This window comes from Pipra filicauda, unplaced genomic scaffold (genome assembly GCF_003945595.2).
Source record: "Pipra filicauda isolate LSUMZ 115617 unplaced genomic scaffold, ASM394559v2 scaffold31_size4109673_pilon, whole genome shotgun sequence".
Lineage (NCBI taxonomy): Eukaryota > Metazoa > Chordata > Aves > Passeriformes > Pipridae > Pipra > Pipra filicauda.
Genome location: NW_024104443.1, coordinates 26625 through 45811, shown reverse-complemented (window position 1 = coordinate 45811; position 19187 = coordinate 26625). Strand labels below are relative to the sequence as shown.

The following is a 19187-nucleotide window of genomic DNA, read 5'->3' as shown; positions in this document are numbered from 1 at the left end:
AGCTAAACGTACAGAAGATGATCCAAATTTAACATTTGGTTATGTAGGCTGAATATTTCAGTGAGTTTTTAGGTTAGAAGGCGCTGTAATTGGAGTCTGACCTCCTGGATAGTGAATTTTACCCAGGGATTTAAAGCAAGTCTGACCATTAAGCTTCATCCTTCTGACAGACAAAAATTAGTCTGGTTCATAAGCAAGAGGGACAGCTGCTGGAGGCAGACTGGTTACAAGCCACAAGATCAAAATGTTGAACAACATCTCTGAAGGGCAGCAGGTCCTGGCTGACAAATACTGCCACAAACCAGGTTATTTTGCTTCAGTTCTGAGGTCAAAGCCAGTGTTCAAAAGCAATATTTGGGGTCGCTGTTTTCACTTAGGAAACTGGTGCTGTTCAAAAATCAACAGTTTTAGAGAAAAGTGAAACTCTAATGGTTGCCAGCAATCGGCCAGATGGGTCAATGAGGTGGTTTAGGGTGACAGGACCACTGAGGAGACGTGTGGCACCAGCAGACCCAAGTCCCATCCCATGTCCCTGGGTAGAGGGGCCAGGGAGATGGGAAGGAGCTGCATCTCCCTGCAGCCGTCATCTCGTGCCACGTGGCAGGTTACCAAGCAGCTGAGAGTGGGCAATGATTTCTTTTGCCAGTTTTCTAATTTATCTAATGAGCAAGAAAATAAATCAAGCTGACAGTCACCCAGGTGGTTTTGAGCCTCAGCTCCTCACAGTCCCCTTGTTCTTCCAGCCCATTTTATAACAGGGTTACAACCTGAGGACACAGCACTAACTCCTGCTATAATCTTTTCTTTACTAACGTCACTTAGCAGATGGAGTCATTTAGATGTGCTCACGTTTAAATGAGTGGCTTGCCCTGAAAGGGACAGAGCTGAGGCTGCTGGCAAGGTTTTTGGGATCGTTAGCCTAGAAAATGCTTAGCAGGGGAAGCAGTTGGCAGGCAGATTTCACGGACATGGCACTGCTGTCCTCTGCCAGCAAAATTACAAGGCTGAAATCCTGAAGCTGGATGGGGCCAAACTGTTCACAGCAAACAATTTAATTGATGAATGAATTGCCCAGGAGACGGTTTTTAGGCATCTGCTCATTGCATGAAGCTGCTTGGAGAAGGGTTTGCGCAGTCGGGTGTCACCAGAGACCTGCCCACACCAGGGATGGATGGGCTGGATGGGGCTCCCCATCATGGGAACCTTCACCAGAGTCACCTGGACACCTGCTCCCTGAATGAGCATGGCAACCTCCAGGCTTGCCAATCCAAGGTGTTATGCTTCCCTATAGAAATTAATGTTCTTAAGCCTTCATGATGGGACCAGTGATGGGACCATGCAAAAGATCTCAGCACTTGGTGCTTGAAAGGGAGCTTGCACAACGTAAGGAAGAACAGCACCAAACTAAACAGCAAAACCTACTTTTCAGTTCCTGCAAGACATTCAGTGGCAGTCTCAAAGGTCTCTCCTGTCTAGCTCCCTGACCCCTTGCACAAGGCTACCTCCATAAGCTCCTTTCATTTGGTCTAATAAAGTAAATTAGCTCTCTGGCTCTTCCAAGGAGAATAGCCATGAAAATGTACATTGAGATGAATGCCTACAACCTTTGAAAGTACCTCTTGCTTATGAAAAGGCTTCTGAGGAATGAATAGAAGAGACAATAATTACCAAAAAGGAGGAAATATTGTTCATGCTGCCTGGGCAGCATTTGACCCAGCCCTTGCAAAGGTTGGGGAGAAGAAGGAAGAAGAAGGCAGGGAGCTGAGACACTAATGGCAATCATTGCTCTGTGGGGAGCAATATCTCACAGTGTCCATGGAGATCAATCCCAAATTATTCAGCCTAATAGTTCTCAAAACAAACTCTTATTCTGCTCCTTTGTGGCAGGCATGAAGCTTTCTCTGCAAGGCCCATTTTACATCTTCACTAACTCAGTGCTGGATGGTATAACACTCCATTGTAAAATCCCTGCAGGAGCCTTTGATGCCGGCATCTTCCAGACGAGACACAGAGCTTATCAGCTCAAATAACACAACTGTCTTTTATCCTTTGTGTCCCAAGCCTGCTGTTTTGGCACTTATATTTGTAATTCATTGCCTGGCTCTGGGTCTGGATCCATCAGGACAGGCAAACTGTCTATCTGTCTGCATTGCTGAGATATTTGTGTCTGCCCTGAGGAACCTGAGTATTTAAGCTCTGCTTATCTTCATTGATGTTTAGGTTCCTAATTGGTTAAAAGTCATTTTGGAAAGGTGGTCTCAAGAGCTGTAGACTTGTAGATGCTTTCAAATTGACTACCCCCAGGCCAGGCTGTCCATCTTTCCTTCCCTCCCATCAGGGACTGCATCCTCATGGTCTGGTCTGGCTTTCAGGGATGCCCCAGCACCTGCTGTCCGTCCCTCCCGGGCTGGTTCCAACCTATGGACCTGCCTGCCTTTCACCAGCACTACATTTTCTCAAAAAAGGACAAATGAGGTAGAAGAAGAAAAGGTGAAAACATGATAATGGCTATGGCAAAGGGCCGCTCCTATAGATTTTACAATGCTGGAAATAGAGGCTCAGAGAAAAAGTTTTTCTCCAAAAATTACTCTTTTCAATCTCAACAGAACACTGAAAGGAAGTTTAAGCAGACTTTTTAACACCTTTTGTACTCAAATTCCAAATTCACCTGTCTACCCAAGCAATAACAGAAATAATCTTTTTTTATCCAGCTGCACATTTTGCTACAGAAATTTGTTTCCATTAAGCTATTCCCTTTTGTCCTCTTAAAAAGCATGTTTTAAATAACAGTGTAAAAAAAATTATATACTATCCAAAAAACTCAACCCTGTCGACTGTGCACTCTCATACAAAAGTTATCTCCTTCTTTGAATGGATTGATGAAAACCCTTTTCATAATGTCAGGGTGGAGATGAGAAAGAGAGAGGAAATTTCTAAGTGCCCAGCACAGCTAGTCATTTCAAGGAAACATGGGGCAAAATCTGGTCTTAGAAAACTGAGTTACAAAACCAACACGAACCTGATCTTCTTTTTCTGCTTTGTAAAACAGAATTTTGTAGAAGTTGGGATGGAGGCACACACTGCACTTCTCATCTGCAGGGAAAAAAATGTGCTTTTCCCATATTCCTTAAATCTCAGAAGAAGAATGTGAATCCAGTCTTAAAAAAATAACTATTGAAAATACAACCATGATGACTTTCACTGCTACCACACTTTCAGGAGTGCAGTAGCTGCAGCTCAGCCACTCAGGGTTTCCCCGGGAAGGTCAACACTTGGACATCACTCACAGTCCCACCAGGAATCACCCCAAGAACAGTAATGTGAGAAACACAACCCTGGATCACTGTCTCTTCCCTACTGGAAATGAATGCCATGAGGCTCCCCTTTGCCATCCCCTCCTGGGGAGGATTTCCTGGTACTGGAAACCTCCCCAGAAAGACTTGCTCCATCCCTGCTGGCTCTCTCCCATGGCCAGCTGTCTCACACCAGCTACTTCTCCCACTTCAGAGATGCCACTGACAAGGTCACCTCTTACCTTTGAGCCTGTGTGTCACTGCTGGTCCTGGCTACAGTCATGAAGGTCTCCTAGTTGTTGTCTGCAGGGGCTGGGAGCCACACTGGACACAGCATTTGGGATCCCACAAGGTGGTCACCAAGCCCAGTATTTGAACTGCAAGGAAAAAAGAGAAAATATAAGAGGGAGTTTCACCAGGGGGCATAAAAGATTAATTGATTGATTGATTGATTGATTGATGGCTTGATTAACATGAAGCCATCCCAAGGATGGCTTGAGCATGGCTGCTCAAGTTGTGGATTGAACACAGAGACACGGGGACCAGAGGTGAAAGGGAGGAGGACCAAAAGGAGGTCCAAATGAGATCAGCTGCTCAACAGAGTAATGAACAGGGAAAAGAAATTCACTGGAAGGGGATCTGGGACTGAAGTAAAAAGAATGGGACAAATGCCAGACAGTGATGGAAAAAGATGCAAGGAAGATGGATAGCTCTGGGCATGCACAGGGCAGATGGTACAAGACATCAATATTGAGCTCCTGGAGGAGTGAGGAGCCACTGCCACCACCAGCATCAGCCACCCAGCATGGACAGGTTTTAATTAGCTTAATAATCATCCTTACACTGCAGGATTGGTCTCATAAACGTCTTTTTAAATCTTAAGTGTGATTTTATTGCTCTCAGTTGTCACTTCCAACCCCCTCCTTGTTTTTCTATTACTTTTGGATGCCTGGCTGGTCAGGGCTCTCTATGCTTCCCACTGCTGTCAGTTCCTGCTCACCTGTGATGTGAGAAAACCAGTATAGCAAGAAGGAGTGACAGTGAGCGTAACAGTGCTCATCTTCGTGGTATTCAATGTCTTGTTTTATTACCATCAACATAATAACAATAATAGCAATATTAGTGACAACCATTTTGTTACTCCTCCTGTTAGTAATATTCAGACATGACCTGAGAGGTATTTCAGAAAGACAACACAAATCCAGTGCAAGATCCAGGAGAACAGGGCAGTTAATTAAATGTCAGAGTGATGGACAGAGCTGGGACAAGCCTGGAACAATATCAGAGAGCTGGACAACCTCTGACAAGCGCAGGGAGATGGATGGATCTGGGACACGTCCCAGACCTCTCCCCCAGCAGAGGCAAAACCCTCCTACCCAAAAGCATCTTTAAACACAACATCACTCCCTCTCTGTTGCTGTGTCATTGACTTATGCAGGTGAGGAAATCTTCTGGGGAAAGCTGCCTTCTAAGCCATGTCACTGATCACAGCCTGGTCTAGTGACGTTTTATTACCTCCAAATGGTGCAAAGAAAATAAAGAGCCCTATTGAGAATGACAGTGTCTTAAAAGTGGTTTTTACCAGCATATGTGTGAACTCACAGCGGGTAGGGCTTTATTTCACAAAAGATTTCTTCTCCTTTTTCCAAAGCAGATATTTGTAAGAGAGGCAGATAGAGGCCAGGGAATGGAGAGGGAGAATGGTAGCTGGAGGGTGTTCCAAAACTCCAAGAATATTAGAGAACAAAAGGAAGCCTGTGACAGATACAGGGCAATCTGTAAGTCATCAGAAGAGTGGAGAGCATAATAGACTAATCAATCAGGTAGACAAGGGTGAGAAGTGTCATGGGGAGGCAATAGGTAGTTGGAGGTCAGTTATGAAATATAATCTCTAAATTGGAAGGAGAAGGGCACTAGCACAAGAACAATGACAGGTATTTGAATGCAGGTAGGTGAATGTTGGATTGGTGATTTCCAGGAGAGTGAATGTTGGATGGGAATATTATGGGGGTAAGGAAAAATAACCTGGTATTTTAGAGATGGGCACATGTTCTGTGAAGTGAAAGGCTGAACTGGCAAGACTTTAAAGTGTTGTTCCATTTCAGAAATTGCTGCTGGAAGACAGACGGTGGGGCTCCCTGGTGCTTGTTCCTCTGGGTTTCCAGGCAAAGTTTGTCAGGTTAGGAGCAAAAAAAGCAATGATTTTCCTAAACCTAAGTCTTGCAAATACCAGCTGGAATCTGAAAGCCAAACAGTTACTTTCTAGCTTGTGCTTTCTCATCAGTGATCCTGGCATGCGTAATCTCTAATCCATTTAGCTAAGATGCAGGGAAGTTGCATGGTGCCACATATGAGAAGATGGGGATTCTGGAGGTGAATTTAATTATTCCTTCTACAGAGAAAGTGGGAGCCAATAAGGCACCACTCACCCTCCATTAGCTACCTGGGCTGCATAGGGCCAAGAAGAAGCCAGGCAGCATCTTTTACTGCTCTTTCTAAGCTAAGCAGGAACAGCACCATTACACCCAAAGAAAAGCTTGACTTAACATGAAGTAATTTCTACCAACACTTTTCTGACCTTAGCTGCGTACTACAAAGGCATCACACAGTCCTTCTAACAACAGCTAGACCCAAGCAATTAGAGCTGAATGAACAATTCATAATGAATAATCGGTTTGGCAAACTTCACCTCATTTTATGCTCACAAAATGTTCACATGCAGATTGTAAAGTTCTCACATTTCTTTGTCAATGGATTTAACTTGCCATTTTTTTCTGCTGAGCAAATAGCACTATAACAGTTCACTGAAAATCTATATTCAAATGTAGGCTGGGTGGATGGGTTATACCCGTCACGGGGAGCTGTTCCAGCTCCTCCATTGGATGAGGGACTGAAATGGCCCCAAGAAATGCAAATCAGGAGTGTTACCTCTAGTGTCTGAAATTCCCTTTGTCATGTTTGTCAGCACTGGAGCACATTGACTGAACTGAGTATCAGCCATGGATATGGACAATGTGGTCCTCTACAGCTGATGGAGAAGGCCACGTATCTTCAGAGGCCACTGGAGAGGTGGACACCAAGGACACACTGGAGAACCTGGAGACCTTGAGAGGAAGAGCCTGACTCCTTCAACCAACCTGCTTAACTCTCCATGCCCAGTGCTGGCCAGAGCAGGCCAGAGGCTGTGGAGAAAGGGGCACAGGTAGCAGCCCAGGAGGGGGAAGCAGCTCGTGGGGCTGGACCAAGGGTGGCAGCCGACCTGCTGGTGGCTAATGAAGCCGAGAACAATGTGTGCTCTATCACACTGAGACGCGCAGGGAGATAAGAGAGTGAGGGACAATAAATCAGGCTTTCAAAGCAGAGCATATTAGGAGATCAATGGGACAGATATTAGACCAAAGGAGCAAAAACCGGAGAGACAGGAGCAATTCTGTTCCTCCTCCTTCTCTCCCGTTGCTAAGGATTTTTTTTTCCCATTTAATAACATCCTCATTGTTTTTAAATGAGCAGCAAAGCCAGTGGGTTCCACGTGGCATTAGCAATGTGTTTGTGAAAGGGAAAGTGACTGGCTCCTAGCAGGATTTGATAAAAGCCTCTCCAAGCTCTCAGTGATTTACAGCTCGAGAAAACAAACACGGACTGATACAAATGCAGAGAGAGGCAGAGCCGGCACCGACATCCAGGTACACTCAATTACCAATTCATCAGCCCAAGCGAACTTGAAGGGCTTTTCAAACTCTACACGGCTCTAAATTAAAGGAAATCTTTAGATGGATAGCGTTCTGCAATGGGGGAGAAGAAGACTAATTTGTTGATCTTCAGCTCAGGAGCCCTCGCTTTTCCTGGGCAAAGAGCCATGGGCAAGGGGGGCAGGCAGCAGCTCCTACTCCCCACATGGGACCAGGGAATGGACCAACCATCAGGATACTGCTCACACACTGTTGCAAAGCTACCACCAGCACACAGGTCTCCCTCCCCCCTCACCGTGCCAGTCCCCAAACAGCCTTTTTTTCCCCTGTCTATACTAAGAACTTTGTTTTCACCTGCCCTGGAGGTATTCATGGCAAAGCTGTGAAAATAACTGATTTTTTGGATCATTGGCTGAACTAAAAAAAAAAAAAAAAAAAAAAAAAAGAGGAAAAAAGATCACAGTGACCCCAAATTAGAATTGTCCAGGCTCTCCATGGAAAAATATATATAGAAAAAAATATAGCTATGGTCAACCAATTGTTTAATTCAATCTGAAACTAACTCATGGGGAATGTCATTTTTCCCTCCATCTCCTGCCTAGAAACTCAATTTTTCACAAGAAGAGATGATTTACAGCTTCCCAGCTCCACGCTCCAGTGGCACTGACACCAACACAGTGTTTCATATCTTCCCCTGCTCCATGAAGCTCCTCCGTGGTGGAGGACAGGGGCCTTCAGTGCTATTCTGTTAAAAACTCAGAGGCAGCTGGGAGTAGCAACAGCACCACAGGAATGGAGGGAGTCCGGCTGCTGAGAGACTGCAGGAAACTCTTTGTTAATTGTTCATGCAGAAATTGTTTTGATTTCGGTGCCAAGCTGATATCTTGGGGAAATGGCATCTTTGGAAAAGGCAGCGCATCCTCCCCATACCCCACCTCTGTGTGCTCAGGAGAGGGGCCCCATGCTGCCAGTGCTGGTGGAGTGACTTACTGTCCCCAAGGCTGTGTTGCTGTCCCCATCCCCCTGCTCCGTGTCCTCATCCCACAGGTTTGGAGAGTTGAACCAGCGTGAGAGCCCTGGGGCAGCTGGAAGGATGGGTGCTGAGCTCCACTGCTGCACAAACCTTTGGCAGAGAGGAAACTTAGGAGAGTTTTGTGCCAAAATGCCTGTTCATCAGCAAGGAGAGCTGTGTCAGCCTCCAGTCTCACTCAGGAGTAGGGACTGCCTGCATTCCTGTGGAAGCTGCCAGCATCATCCCTCCTCCTGCCAGAAGCAGTATCTAGCCCTTAATTTTCCACTGGATATCGGCCCTCCTCTTTCCTCCGGCCTCCTCCAAAGACAGCAGCCATTGCTCACACACGCAGCTCCAAGGCTGGCTCTGAACTATTTAAAAGCACAGCAGGTGTTTTAATTATTCACGTCAAGCGCGCCTTGCTTGCTAACGACTCTCTGAAGCTGTCATAGCTGCTCGGGGTGGAGCAGAGCCCTGCCAGCAGCTTCCCATGGCCCAACCTCAGGGCAAAGCCTGGGTCTGCAAAACAGCCATGATCCGGTGTTGTCACCGAGGGCAGAGGTGGCACAGGGACACTTGGCAGATCTGTCCGGTCTCATGTGCATTTGCCCACCCAACCCATCATCCAACCTCCTGCCCAGCCTGCCTGGCACCTCATACCCTCCAGGGTGGGGGGATCTGCTGAGTGTTCTGCTCTTACTGTGAGCTGCTGTGCCCCACGCTGATAGATTAGCTCTTGTAATATTTTAAGGGCACTGGAATTACCAAAATGCAAGGAAACAGAGGGGTACTTATACAGCACAGCTGGGCGGCTTCAGATGAAGACACCAGTGGGGATGACACACTTCCTTGCTGCCTTGAGCTGCTCCCAGGGTTCGATGCAAGGAGCTGCTTTGGAAATCAAGCCCTTGCTGCCCTGCAGCAATATCTTTATTTGCTTCTTCCTTCCTGGTACCATCAAAAATATTTGCTGCGATAGCATCACTCTTCTCAGAGATTTCAGGAAAAGGTTCTTCACCCGGCGGGTGTTCAGGCACTGGAACAGGCTCCCTAGGGAAGTGGTCATGGCTCCAAGCCTACCAGAGTTCAAAAAAAGTTTGCACAATGCCCTCAGGTGCATGGTGTGATTCTTGAGGTTGGTTGTCCTGTACAGGGCCAGGAGCTGGACTTGATGATCCTTGTGGATCCCTTCCAACTATGGGTATTCCATAATGCTGTGATTCTGACTCACATCCCTCCTGGGGGCCTGGCACTGAGGGCTCAAGGCAGAACAAGCTCAGCTTTTTCAAGGTGAAATAGGGGCAGAAAGAAGGATGGTGTCCCACCTTCATGGCTGGAAGAAAGATAGCTTGTGTTGAAGGGAGCCAGACTCGCCCCAGGCTCACAGAGGCTTTTCTCAGCTCTAGGGTGCAGGTATGGGACAGAGACAGGCACTTTCAGAAGGATCAAGGCTGTGGGTTCCTTCATTTTTACCCCACTGAACCTCAATTAATGTGAGCTTTCTTTTTGGGACCTCAGGATTTCCATCAGGTTAATCCTTTCTCCTGGAAGTTGCTCTTGGTTATTTCTCTTATTTCTGATAATTATTAAGTGGCTCTTCTTCCCCGTCTTTGCTCACCATTGCCCCAGCATAAATTTAGAGGATGTCCAAGAATATTCAGGAGCAGCTTTCCCCCACCTCTATATGAGCAAGAGCCTCATCATGGGTAACCCTGAGGTTCAGGGTTCCCCTCTATCAGCAACACCCCGTGGGCAAAGCCCGAGAGCAGAGAGTGCTCCACAAAAGCACATCCCCTGGTTGAAGAGCCAGGCTCTTCGAGCCTCCTGGACCACCAGAGCCAGCCCCTCTCTTTTTAACCTGCATGTTTTTAGGGCTAATTTCCACCACATGCCCAATTCGACGCTCTAATAATGAACAACTGCTTTCTTCCTTTCCTTCTGATTTCATATTCATGAGTCAGGGTTTCCTGGCACTAAACGTAAATGCTAAACGGAAATCGCTGCACAGTGACACGTCTGTGTAGCTTCAGTGTCCATTTATTTGCCTTTTCAAAGAGCTGCTGTGTTAAGCAAACATCTCTGCCTGGATCCTATCTGGAGGAGTTTGTCTGGTACTGCATGGTGCCTGCCGGGGTGGGGGAAGTGACTCGGTGTGATGGTGTCTCACGGATCTGTTTTTGCTTCAGGGTATTTCTTGTACAATAGTTTGAGCTCGGTGAAAACCCGAACCTTTCCTTGAATATTTGCTCGAATCTCGGCAGGCTGTGTTCAGCGCTGACACAGTGAGGGATGAAGCAGGGAAGTCCTAGAGAGAAACACATCCATTGCCTCGGCCTGGACTCCATCGGGGGCTCCTGCAGGCAGCAGTGGGCAGATGTCTTGGCAGGGGAGCCAAGGAGACACCTGTAGCATCACTGGACAAATTATTTTTCCTGGCAACTAGAAAATTCACATACACATGCAAAAAACCCCCAAACGTTTCATGATTCATTCAAACTTACTGCCATCTCCCTTAAGAGAGAGACAAAAGACATCTTGAAAAAGGGAATGTTTTCCATTAACCATATTGGTCAATAAGTTTCAGTATTTTCCTCCAAGACTGTGCTTCCACATTGAACTGAATTTTTTAAAACAGCAAGGGAAAAATATAACCTCTAAGCAAAAGTCAAAGGAGTTAAATCTTCATGTATTTCAAGGTGAGCCGAGATGTTCTTCTCTGCAGAGATGCCAAAGGTGCATAGTCTGCAAACCTTCTAACATGCCTGGGCTAGAAGCTTTAGACACATAAATTGGCACCATGAAGTCTCCTCTCCACCAGTTCACCCTGCCCATGGAGCAACACATCTGCTCACCTCTGCTGGTGAACCATTTGTCCCATTGGAGACATCATCATCCTCACCTGTCTGCTCTGCAATCAAACAGGAACAGGTATCACCCCCTGGGAGCAGGACAAGGCCTGGGGCTGGAGCTGGGCTGTGCTTGCCTCTGCTCACTGTCCGGTTTCTTCATGGGAGCACCAGCTGGAGGTGGCTTTGTCAAAGACAGGGGCTGGAAAGGGGAGCAGCCAACATCCAAGCACCCTAGACTGCTCAGCCAGCTTTGCTCCTGCAATGGTCATCTCCAAGGGACAAGGTGGGCAATGAGGAACTGCAGCAGTGGATATGGGAGCCCTCTGGTTGTCCAGTGCTGGAGGCTTTCTCTCCTCTCGGCTGCCTCCACTGTGGTCTCCTCCAAGGCTTCATGGATGCTCCTTATGGTGTTGCTACTCTGTTGCCTTCTGCAGTCATCCATTGCCTTTCCCTGTCTGCCTTTCCCCAAAAGCTTTAACAATCGAGCTCATGGGAAAGCAAGAGTGAGGATGAGAGATGAATTTCAGACCATGAGAAATGAACTCACAAATGCGAGCGTTTGCAACTACCAGCTGAAGAGCTGTGCTCCTGCTCATGGCAGACATCGTGTGTGGTGTGTTCATCAAAGTAATCAATGGGGACCACATTTTGAGTATTATCTACATGCAACAGACTCCTCATGAGGAAATTATGCAGCAACACTTAATGGTGGCAATGATTCAGCAAGTAATAGAAAGAAATATTTCTCAAACCATCATCAGCTTCTCATGGATAACTCCCAGATGGGACTGAGGGTAAAAACCCTTTCATTAAAAAGCTATTCAGTTATGGTAAAACTGCCATATGTGGCTCACTGAGATTCTGATTGTCGGTGACTTCAGCTTGAAAGCTGCTGTGAAATCAGAAAGCTACTTCACATTTGAACAGGGGGGTTGAAATCTGTCTTTAGGGACCTGAAAGCACAGCTAGATCTCACGCAGCTGAAGGTGGCTTACAGCTGGGTGTCTAGGTTAAGGTAATTGTCTAGACTTCTTTTATCATCAGTGAACAGAGAGATGTGCACCAACCCCCAGAGAGTGATTCATTCTTCCTGTCTTAGACGTCTATTTTTGGATGGGATGAATTACATTCTGGAGGTGTTCAACTTTCTCCACCAGCTATGGAGGAGTCTAGATGAACTTAGCCTAAACACCTCACCTTCCTAATGCTAAAACAGGCAGTGCTTGACTGGTGAAAGCAACCCAAGTTGTGGCAATACAGTGTCACAGTGATGGTAGGTTGGGAGCACCTGGCCAGCACCTACAGCGAACAGACACAAGAAAAGCAGTTTCCTCAGCAGACAGGAGATGGGGGAGGAGAAATCATCATAAGCACACACTGTGGTGATCTCAGTATTTAACTAAGACCTGAGGCCAAGCTGGTACCTGATCGTTTCATCTAGCTCGTTTATGTCACGCAAAAGGTACACATTACACACAATCACCTCCAGAGTGTGACCTGAAAGTTGTAATTTTGCAGTTCTGGGAGGAAAGCAAGGACTGGTCTCTCAGCTGAGTGCAGCCTCTAAAAGGTCAAGCCATTTACTGAGCCTGGGTTTTCCTGAGAGTAGCAGTTCCAAACTTCTACAAACCAACAACTTAGTTCTGAGATATCAGCTGTATTCTTGTACCCACACCCAGTTTTGAGCAGTCATGTCTTGCAATTTTAAGGGTTTGGTTACAACCTGAAGAGCTGTTTTGTAGACAAAAAGTTTTATGTCTCAGTTTTGCCACAGTCCAGGGTCAATGCTAATAACCTACTCTGCAAAAATAATCCTACTGTCTTCTAGGAGGCTTCTTGCTATGAGTCTATCAGAAATAAATGAGATTACTACTTCCATGACTTCAGCAGAAGCCAGTTTCAGTCCTCTCAGAAGACTGACCTTAGTACTGTCTAAGGTCTTAGGTCTTAGAGCCATCTAAGCCACCTCTTATAGACATCATGCCCAAACCTCTCCAGACTTGACTCCTGCAATATACCATGGGATGTGTTATCTGTGCAAAACCCAGGACTGGGAACCCAGAAACTCTACAGAACAACCAGACATCGCAATTTCAAAGATCAACATGAGAAATTCAAATAGGAAAATAAATGGAAGAAGAAGTCACCAGAGGAAGGCCAGCCTGCCACCCATAAATATTTTCTAAAAGAAATGTTTGCAACTGGTTCTGAGCAGGGCAGCTAAATTACGAAAAGTATGTCAGGACCCTTCTCCAAAACCAACAAATGTGCAGGAAGACTGGGAATAAAATTCATGAGGCTAAAGATAAAAATGGAGGATTTTTAACTACACAGAATTGTGAGCTTTAATTCACAGGGAGAAAGATTTGTGCTCTTTCCTGGGGCGTACTACTGCCAGAAACAGAATGCAGCTGACGACAGAAAGCCAATGGCTGGAAGCCAGGGTGCTCCTTAGGGGCCAGGGAAATGCCTTAGAGACTTTGGTTCTCCATACCAATTGGCTTACACCTGTCAGAAAAAAATTCCCAGTGTTTTTTCCTGACTCATCCGGAAAATCAAGATGGATCATATGTATTTAAGAGGCGGTTCATGATGCTTTTGGGATTGTGTTCAAGACAAGGTTGAGCAAGACCTTCAGTTCGCACTGATACCAAAAGTAACGCAGACATGCAAAGGGTGCATCTGTCTGTCTGTCAGGGAACATGGAACACACAGGCTCCTTAGGGCCTGGTGGCAGAAATTAGACTCCTGTGAACTGAACAGATTTACTTAATGATAAGACAATCCAGCAGGACAGGTACAGCACCCCTGGTTTTCTCCTTTTTGACTTGGTTTCTCTTTTCCTGCCTCCTTCAGCCACTGGAGCTACCTGGGAAAAGTTTCTACAGCTGTGCCTTAATTCTCCTCTATCTAAAAACAGACCAATGTGACTGTAAAGTGTTGGATATCTCTCAAGGAAAGCCACTGCATGGGAGATTTTTCTATTTTAAATCCTGAAAAGCGCTAGCCAAATGCTAGTTCTTAAATACAGCTGGTGAATATATAAGGAAAATTGATTTTTGCAGAAGACTACATCATTTAAGTGAAAAGTCAATAGTCATCTTCCCTACTAGCATTTAAATATCTGAGCAAAAACATTCAGATGACGATATCCTTTGGTTCAGATTGTTCACTGGAAAGAAGGGAAAATACAGTATTAGACTCGAATACTGTGTTGACAGAGAACACAAATGTCAGCTTGACCATCTTAGAAAAGATATTTTAGAATTAAATGACTCAGGATTACTCATGATCTTATATCTTATATGAAGGAGCAAAAATTCTTATATCAGGAAAATTCTTGGAATTGCTAACAATGTAAAGAAAATACAGATATAAAAAACATGCCTCCCTTGATAAAGAACTACAGAGACAACAGGCTCCAAAGATGAACAGAGTAACCCAAAAGCAAGACAGAATACTAAAGAGTCTAACAGAAATCTCAACTCATAATCAAGGGAAAAGACAAAATCACAAATAAAAATGGCCAAATGAGACTTCCATGAAAGGGGCAGTAAGATAAAAGGGTTTGCCTTGCCTTATTACAAGGGAGTTTATATATAAGTACAAAAATATGGAATTTTTTCAGAACAAACGCAAAATAAGAAGATGTAGCTCAGTTGGGAAAAAAGACAGAAAACAAAAAGTCCAACATTACAGTATCATACCAATGGTCAAAAGCCTAAAAACATTTAATTCCCGGAAAAGGAACCTAATGTGACCAGCTAGCTCTGCAGCCAGGCAGTCCTGGTCAGGTGTTAGTTCACTTCCCCAGCAGAAAGTTGCATTTCGACAAAGCTGAAATTTCTCATGACATTAATTATGGCAAAATCACATTTTAAAAGAATTAGAAATGTTTTGAAAAATCAAACATTTCATTTGCAAGACTTTGGGATAATTTTTCATTTCTATTTTTGTCTCATAACAAAACCTTTAAACATTCATATTTAAATGATATTAAAATTAACCCAAAATATATTTTAATAATAGCTTAATATTCTATTCAGAATGCAACCAAGTGTCAAAATCTTGTATTTTCCTGCAAGATACAAATTATTCTATTATCTCACTGCTAAATTTTCAGGCTTTCCAGGTATTTATTCCAGAACTTGTACTGTAACATAAGAAAAAAGCAGACTCTTGAAACCCTTAGGTATGTTGTTGTTATTGTAACATGAAAAAAAAAGGGAAATCTATAAGCAAACATACTGCAGCTCATAGCATCAAACCAAAATATGAGCATCAGGACTGTAGTCTGCTAAACACCCTCGTGTGCAGTGAACTGCACTCACTCAGCCTCGGTGAAGAAATAGGAATTTAAAAATACTTCTGGGTACAGGAAAAGCACCTGACTGTGTAGAGTGCCCATTCTTTGTGAACTTTCTTTCCCCCCCCCCCCTCAGTTTGGTTTATATTTAGCAATGCTATAAATATCTTCTGTTTAATCAAATGAAATAATGTTTTGATAGATCATTCACTCATTTAATCTCCCCGAAAGAAAGGCTGCCGATAAGACTGTCTGTTTTCACTGCATCTGTTCACTTGGCAGGAAAAAATAATTTCAACGGGAACGTTGCAAAAACCTACCCTTTCTACCCAGATGCTCTATTTCCATATTTCTGATGCCATCCTGCCTGCAACCACTTCTTTAGATTTACATGAATTAACTCGTGTAGGACAGATACCAGACTACAAAGTATTCAAAAAAAGTAACGATTGCTTTTGATGATGACTTTGGAAGTTTAATACAGAAGCTGTAATCTCCTGTCCATACACAAAAATAAACATTATGGGATGGATTTAATACACCTGAAAGTTTCATCCCATAAGGTGCTTTTATATAAGTTTCAGAACGAAACTGCAATCTGGAACAAAGCACGCAGGTTCCAACCAGGCAATCATTCGTGTGAACTTCTTCCTTCATCATTTCTACTCATTCTCTGAATTACTTCTGCAACTATCCAAGATTTCTTTGGCACTTGGAAAAATAGAGCAACCATAACTATACAGGCTTTTTTAAATAATAAAACCTATTGAGTCAAGTATGGTTCTTCACAACTCTTTTTAGAGAAAAGCTAAAAATAAAATATTAAGCTTCAAGTACTGACCAGAACAACAAATATTTGGGATGTAAATTAGGAATAACTTGTATCTAATCCAGACTGGAGACTCTTTCAACCCCTTTAGGTCTTTCCATGACCAAGCTAAAGGAATTGATCATCAAGAAAAATCTGTCAGATAATGTCCTGTTCTGTGCTCACCAAACTGAGTTAATTGCACTGATACAAAGTTTGTACAAGATATAGAGCATGGGGAAATTAACCCTTTTGATATCAGGGAATGGGCAAAAGAGGCAACAAAATACAATCTTCCACAGTTATGATCCTTCTATTTTCTCCTAAAGCACTTATATTAGGAAAACAGCCTTGAAGATTACACAAAGTACTAAGGATTAGTATGATAATATTGATTATATGGTGCAGCCAGGGAGTAGAATCTTATCTCTTGTTACTGGCCTTAAAAGAGAGGTTCTAACTCCGCAGAAGTTTGATGGCAAATTTACAGTTTTCTAGAGCATGGTGGCAGGCAGGAGAGCAAAAGAAAAAAAAATATTTGTCACTGTTTCCAACATGACTGTTTTACAACATCAAGTTCTAACTGCTATCAAGATTTTTATAAACTTCAAGGAACAGATAATAAAAGACAAAAATCAGAGAAACAATTAAAATGAGCAACAACAAAAGGGTCCTTTTCACAAATACCCCTTTTCATGCAACTATGCACTAACAAAATCATATTGTAATAAACCAAATGAACAGGATAATTCTGCTGTCATCAGACAAAAACTCTTGGTAAAATCCTTGCAAGGTCTGAATTAAAAAAAATAAGCCATCAAGATAAAAGCAATTGCTTTTCAAATGGACAGGCAAAAACAGATTGATACAACATGATCAAGTAGTTATTGCATGTAATTTGATGGCAAGTCTGTATAAAACTTAATATAGCATCTATTGTGCCTCTTCCAGATTACGGTCTTGATGTTACTGGCTCATGAGTAGTGCTGGAGAAACTGCAGTGAGAAAAGGAGCTTCCAACATGTAATTTGGTTTTGTCCTAAAATACAGACATATTGTCAGGAAATAGTAACTGTTACCAAAAATACTGCTGGAATGAAAAATACTGTGTTCTTTCCAGTGGAAATAATCTTAGGAGAAGAAAATACCAAAATAGCCGACACTGAAACACGAAGTGCCTGTAAGAAGAACGTGCCCTGATTCAGCAAAACAGGTGAATGTGTGTTTACGTCAAGGGAGCTCTGCCCAGTGGAAATCACCCGTGTGTTACAATTCTAAGCTTGTTTATGCCTCCTTGACGTCAGTTGGATACACAGTACTCCACTAAATTGGGTGGTAGTAGGGAACCTTCACCTCCCCATGGCAGTTTGGATGCTACGGTACCAAGTTGTGGGGAAAAGGGAGACCTAAGAACACAGTTTGTCTGGAAAAAAAGCTGAAAGGCTGTAGAACTCTGCAACACCTTTCTCCTGCACAACTCACAGCAAGAGGGGAGTGGAGAAATGGATCATTTCAGATGGAATTGAAAAGACTGGTAGTCTGCTAGTTGATAACTCGTGGGATGCTTTGGGTCTCTGCAATGTCCTGGTGATGGCAGAGGGGATCAGTCCCTCTCTAGACCCTCCTTGACATTGAAAACTCAAGTGTAGGGACAGAATTTAAGGAATCAATTCTACTCCAACTCATGATCATGTGTAGCCTTGACACAGTTTGAAGGTCCCATCGTTCAGATCTAAACTTCCACGGATGGCCTCCATGAGGAGATCGTGGATGGAGGCCAGTGTGAGGTGTGTAGTGACTCTCATGCCTCAAGGCAGCCATTTGTAACCCTTCCTCACACAAAAGGAGAACTGCTCTCACAGTGAGTCTCAAATAGGACAGGTCCTCAAATATTTACCTCAGAATCTGGATTTTAGTTTTTGGTTCTATGATCTCTTTTTTTTTTCTCTCCTCTTTACTCGTTCTTGAGTATTTAGTCCCATCCCACGGCTCCTGAGTGGATGTATTAAGAATAAAATAACAACAAGGGGTGGGATTTTCCAAAGCACTCAGCATCGCCTGACTATTCTCTTTGAAGTCTGCAGGAGTTTCATTATCAACTTCAATGGGAGCAGTTAAGCCAATGTTACACATTGTAAACGTGCATATTCATGAAGCAAGTAGGATTTGCTAATGGGACATGGATTCAAAGGGCTGATAAGATTTCAGTGAAACAGCTACTTGAAAAAAACAAGTAGTTCCATGAGCACCAGAACTGTGAAATCCTGCTTTCCTTGAGCCTGATTGACTTGGGCACCAAGAAGGTGCATGTGCTGATTGAAGTCCTTCCTGTGGGTGGGGTGCTGAGATGTGTGCTCTCTCCCAAATGGATTCACTGGCATCAAATAAAGGCTCAGCACAACATGGCAGCTTTTTCCTCCGTAGAAGTAGGGCATCTCTCTTCTACCTCTGCCTGTCTGCTCAAACCTTGAGGGAACTTGCTATTTTTGAGATTGCTACCCTCTATCAAATTCGGCTGAAGTTGGATAATGCACTTAAAGTTGTGAGGCATATACACACAGGTATAAACACGCTCCGTGTGAGCATGAAATCCAAGTTTTTGCAGGATCTGCAGGAAGTCATGTTAAGACCTCTCAGAATCAAGTTTTGAGGGAGTGAAAGAGATGGATTCAGAGTAGCTGATCAGCAAACAGCCTCTGACAGATGAACCACAACCCGCTGAGAATCTCCGCTACGGAGAGGTGCTAAGAAAAGTGCAATCCTTGAGGAAAGAAGACAAGAATATGGTCCTTCAGTGGAATTATGAAAATGACTGCTGAGATAAAAGTACATTCCAGAGAAAAAACTTAAAAAAATATAAGTGTGACAAATTTCCTTACAGTACCCCAAATGTCTAAAAAAATACTAGATCTTAAAGGGTGTAGAGATTTTGAGCAACAGAGGCACTGCACTTCTGGAAAGCCAGGGCATTTCCATTCTGGAAAGCCAAAGCATCTTTGGCTGCACAAAGAAAATGAAAGGAAGCAGCAACAGTGACTGGTCCCTTTGGCATCTGGGCTAAAGCAGCCCAAGAGGAAGACAGAAAGAGTTGGATACAGTCCCCAAACTCCTTTCATATGGGAATCCAGACTCCCAGGAACAAAGCCTGGCAGTGGACCTTCCTTGCCAAGAGCAGCCCGTCGCCAGCCCAGGTGCTCACATGCACTGTCACTGCCTTTGGCACCAGGGAT

The 19187-nt window shown here is 44.1% G+C and overlaps 1 protein-coding gene across 1 annotated transcript in view; it reads right to left on the bottom strand.

Moving 5' to 3' along the window:
* ELFN1 (extracellular leucine rich repeat and fibronectin type III domain containing 1) overlaps positions 1–19187 on the bottom strand; it is an 83324-nt gene that overhangs the window by 43140 nt on the left and 20997 nt on the right. The window contains exon 2 of the mRNA XM_027738490.2: positions 3536–3670. The gene's annotated coding sequence lies outside the window, so the exon portion shown is untranslated. The remainder of the gene's footprint in view (positions 1–3535; positions 3671–19187) is intronic.